Below are 5660 nucleotides of genomic sequence, written 5' to 3'. Positions count from 1 at the left end.
TTTTTTAAAAAAAAAGGTATCAAGCTCTTAAAAAATCACCCATTACATTGGAAAAAAAAAACAAATAAAAAATGAAAAATTGTATGAAAATTTGCGCTGGTTTTGATTTCTGTTATTTTCAACAAATCAAATCCGAACGTCGATTCCATTGCAATGTAATATAAAACTTTTTTCATTTCGATTTTTAATTACAGTTGTCCAATAAAATAACGGGAGTGCGATATTTTTACCAGTTTTCACTATTTTTCCTCTGTTTATTTGATATTAATTATTTTTATTTTATAAAAGTCTAGCTGGTTATACAACAAACACCATATACATAAGATCACATTTCAAACTTTGTACACACATTATAAAATTTCTGCAAAGTTTCACCAAAATTTCAAACTTTTTAATCAGAACGTTTAGACAAAATTTTGGTATACAGTTTTTTAGAATAATGAAGTGCAAGTTTTAATCCCGTTGATTTCTCTGATTTTTTTTTTTTTTTGTTGAAGGTGTTTCGCATATTTTCCATACAAAGTACGTTCGACAATTTTCTTTTATATGTAAGACGCTGCCAGAAAAAAAATGCCAAAAAGTAGTGGGATTTTTTAGCAGCTTGAAACTTGCACTTCATTATACAACAATTTAATGGGCTGCAAGACTGCATCGACGACTTTTATTTATAGAAGTCAGCAATTAAAATCACTCAGTTACTTTTTTTTTAATAAGAATCTTCGATTATTGATGGTTTTCACCAAATTATTTTTATTGATGATTTTTTTTTTTAAATAAATAAAGGTCTTCGATAACTGTTATCATGAGACAAATAAAATCGTAATCAAAAATAAGTCTTTGACTGATGGGCAGAAAGAGCTTTTACACTGCACGCAACTATACCAAATGTATAGAAAGCTTAAAAGAGCTTTGCCCGCGGGCAAGGCGGTGCACATCTCCGATATAAAATATACAGAGAACTTTGAAGCGTTCCGCCCGCTGGCGCTGTTAAATCTGTAAAAAGTTCTAAAAAGCACGAGGGAATATGTTGTGATCATGACTGGTCTAGACCAGGGAGATTTTTTATCCTGTTCTTTCATATACATATTTCGGTGATGGGCAATGTTTTGCCCGCGTGCAGAGCTTTCAAAAGCTTTCCATACATTTTGTATAGACGTAAAAGCTCTCTCTGCCCATCGCTGATGTAAAGAAAAGGTACAGAAAGCTTTTAAAAATTATCTATTCCCATCACTGATATACACGAAAGCAACAATGAGAATTTCGGCCACACTCTACGTTAAAAGGTGAAGCGTTAACATATTTTCTGGAAAATACTAAACATTTTTCTTTTTAATGCTCAACTACCTATGTACGTATCTAACTCTTTCTCTCTTTCTCACTTCATTTCGCAGGTAATAACAGCAGGCGATTCAGCACCAAAAGCTCTAAAAGATTTGCGTAATCGCTGTCTAAATCCTGGCAAATATGCTCAACATCTGGAGCACTGGCTGGCCTACTATCCCGCCCAACAATTGCATATCATCGATGGCGAACAGCTGCGACTCAATCCGGTGGATGTGATGAACGATTTGCAACGTTTCCTCAAAATACAGCCGACATTCGATTATTCGAATCATTTGCGTTTCGATGCGAAGAAGGGATTTTTCTGTCAAGTGGTGAGCGAGAAGCGCAATAAATGTTTGGGCAAATCGAAGGGGCGTCAATATCCAACGATGGATGAACGTAGCGCCAAGCTGCTGCAGCGGTAAGTACTTACTTGAGCACACACACATGCGAATACGTACATATGTATGTATGTTAGTGGTATGTTATGTGAACAAAATGTGAGCAGATTCTCATGCACATGCATGCATGGAACGAAACGCCGCGTCTACAATTGGCTACCAGTCAAGTGCAAAGCGTGTGTGCAAATGCACCCAGATTGTGGCGAATTGTGTAGTGAACTGCAAAATGACGATTGCTGTACCTCACACGCGCTGCCGCACCGGGCACTCACTTACATACATACCTGGCTGTGTGGCTAAAAAAAAACCCCTCGTACCCACTTGAATGTAGTACAGCTTTGCGCACAGCTTCCGAGAAATGCCGACGATATTCAATTGAGGTTTTGTGTGCTGAGATTTGCATGCTACTCATGGACGCCTGTGTGTATGCTTTCATATCTAAATGGTTTTGATGTTTTATTTTCGGTTTTATTTTTAATTTTATTTGCTCGATTTTGCTTGCCTGCCAAATAGCATTGCGGCCAGTATTGCGACAGTGACAGTGACGGCAGCGGTAGCGGCAGCAGCGGTTTAGGTAAAGTGCATTTCACTGTTTCCTAAATTGCTTTTCCGTTTTTGTTTCAGCTGCGCTGGCACCTCGTCGCTTTGCTCCAGTGTCAAGTTTGTATGTACATATGTATGCATGTAATGTTGTACACGTGTCGCCTGCTCTTTTTTTTTAAATTTTCACACTTTTCGCCACCTACTTTTTCAGCTACGTTTTTCCGACCATCAAACTTCCCATCATGCCTTTGTTATCAAACCAGCAAGGCCGGAATGTAGCATCCTGCAGCGACAGTTTCATCCGCTGCTTTCATTCAGTTTTAAAGTTCTCCATTCAGTTTGCAAAGTCTCTGATCCAGTTTTTTCACTCAATAGCCTGCTTTTTTTGTTGCTATTTTTTATCGGTGCCTGGCGGCTATGTATATGGCGAGCACATGAGTGCGCGTCATTTTGTATGAGTTGCTGGTGTGGCATCGAGCTTATGCATAAGTGAACATACGAGGATATGTGCAAATGCACGCTTGTGCACTACGAGGGTTGCTTTTCCCAATTTCAAAGTATTCTGCTTGTGTGTGATTAATGTGAAGTATTACGGTTATGCAGCATTCGACGAATCTAGTTGTGAGAGCTGTGTTACTGTCTGGAAATCGTTCACTTATTTTAAGTCCTTTAATACATAATATATTCGACTTCGGGTTCTACTGCTTGCAAAACTGGGGTCAGTAGGCTTCTAAACAAAACATTTTTCTAAAATATGAGCCTACGCCTGGAGTCTATAGTAATTTGCAGCCTTTGACCCACAGTAATACTCCGTAGCTCGGCAGTGGGCGGAGTTATCGAGCTGACTCCCAACAGTTTACCGCACGCTTGAACTAATTTTTCCAAGTTTCTTAGTACTGAGTTCTTAGTGTAGTTATAACTCTTCGTTAAACTCTACTAAACAGTCTAAAGGGTATTTTTTTATAGGTATAGAATTGCCTAGAGCGATAGCTGTCGAAGTAAAAACATGTTTTTTTCATTTGTATTCAGTATACTTTGGCCAATTACCAAACAAGGACTTACACCGGAGTAATCTGTACAAATCGTGGAAATTTATTTACGAAAGACCAGCTATGCGAGGAGCAAAGGGTTTTAGCTAGAGCAAAGAGCTAAAAAAAAATCATTTGCTTCTTAGCTCGGTAATGAAAAATTTTTAGTTAATAAATTTACTATTTTTTTTGCCACTGAAAATCACCGTGTTAAACAGCTTTCCATTATATTTAACTTACTTTATAATTTGTTTAAAATATCCTTTTGGATAAGGAAGAGCTCCTAGAGCATCTAGATGCATTTCTGCATTAAAAAGATAATTTAAAAAAAAAATCGCCTGTGTTTTTTGGCGGTTATATCTCGATATGTAAGTAAATAAAGAAATAAAAAGTTTTTTTATTGAAATCTGGAGTGGAGCTCCGAAAACATCCAAATATATGGGCCCAAAGAATAATAAACTGAAAGACAGGAAGAAAAATTACTGACTCTTTAACTCAGTTATAAATTTCGTGTTCGTCCGCCACCAACTAGCGGCGACACTGTAGAAAGCACTTGCAAAATCAAAATTAGTCCACATCACTGAAAAGTCTCGTTAAAATGAGCTTGAGCTATTGAATTATCTCGCAAATAATACATACAGTGGTGGAAAAATAATGGAAACTTTTTATTTTGTCCAGTTTTGGCTATATTTCTTTTTTTCGATCTTTATTATTTTTTTATAAAAGTCTAGTGCAATTTTTGCACATTTCAAACTTTGTACAAAAATTATAAAAATACAACAAATTTTACCAAAATCCCCCAAAAGTTTCAACCTTGTATTCAGAAATATTAGAAAAATGTTATTATTGTGAATGTATGAGTCCTACTTAAATATCTCAAATGTTTCACTGACCTGGCTCGAAAACTTGTACACACCCTATTTATTTGAACTCTTCATATCGTAATTGTTTTTTTATTGTTCGGAGAACTTTAAGTAGTAACTGGCTTGAGTAGTTAGATCCGAATGGCCAATAAGCTATAACTTCTTTATCTCTATTAAGGTACATAATATTGCAATTCGAACTCTTTGTTCAAGGTCAACTATCAAAATATCGGACCGAATTTAACGATTTATGTTTTAAAACTATATGCTTGCGCTTCAAAAAGACATAGGAATATTCCATTATAAAATTTTATATTTTTTTGTAGAACAGTACAAAATATGCCACCAGCCTGGTGCCCTGTCACAATTTAAATATTTCCGACTACCCTCGTACGCGCGGCATGCATATGTTTTATAAATATGTCATTCCCTGTTGTTATTGTCGGCTCGACATTCTTCGTACGTTAGTCTACTGCCGCTTCCTAATAATGTCCACTTAATTAAAATTGGATTAAGCTCATGGATTTTAATAAAGTTCGCCTTGTACAAAATACTCGCACCAAAAAAAGGCTCATAATTATTACTCACATACTGGGAAAATGCAGTAAATGACATATACTGCAGCTTATGCGGTAGCGTTGAAGTACAATACATATACATAACTTTTAATTAATTGAAGATTAATAGTATTTACGGGATAAATTATATAATTATAATTTGAAATATAAAAGCTAAATATGTTAAATAAATCAGATTAAATATGCATAAGGAATTAATAATAATAATAATAGTAATAATAATAATAATAATAATAATAATTCTGACCGTCGTTGGCGAAGCTAATTCAAAATAGTGATTTAAGTGTTTCAGTACATATAAAACAAGAGCTGAATAGCCTTATACATACAGCTTTAGAGTATTTTGTACTCGCAAGAAAATGCTCGTCGAGTTGCAATTAAGATATGAATGTAAGCATGCTTTACTCCTTTTCAAGAAAGTTCGCTATGTTGTGGAGTAGCTTGACCTTTCAATACTTATGAAGACTGTATCCACAATTTCTTACTGTGCTGTTGATCTTGAGTACCGTCTACGACATAATAGTGGCAAAGGGTTCTAAACATCGGGATGCAGTATCTTAGTTTAACTACAAACTTTTGTGGAAATCTCATTTTGATGCAACTACTTCAAAAGCCACGAAGGAACAAATGGTGTGCAATTGTTAGGCAGGCAAGTCGTGGGGATGTAATCCAATTGTCCTGAGATGACTGTACACCATGATAGTAAGACCAGCCGCCTCGTCCTTTTCCCTGTAGGTGGGGCATAAGTGGTGCTATGTCAGTCATACTGGTGTACCAGGGACAGCACTATGAACCAAGAGGGATACTGGGTATAGGTTGCTCATCCGTAGGTCAACAGTAAAACTTAAAGAACTGGCTGCTAGCGGTCCCCTCCAATGCCCGTACAAGATCGGTTTTATAAGTGCCTTGTCACGGTGTACCCTC

Source organism: Rhagoletis pomonella, unplaced genomic scaffold (genome assembly GCF_013731165.1).
Source record: "Rhagoletis pomonella isolate Grant_MI unplaced genomic scaffold, Rhpom_1.0 Rhpom_scaffold_00012, whole genome shotgun sequence".
Taxonomy (NCBI): Eukaryota; Metazoa; Arthropoda; class Insecta; order Diptera; family Tephritidae; genus Rhagoletis; species Rhagoletis pomonella.
Note: the sequence above shows the minus strand (reverse complement) of the source record.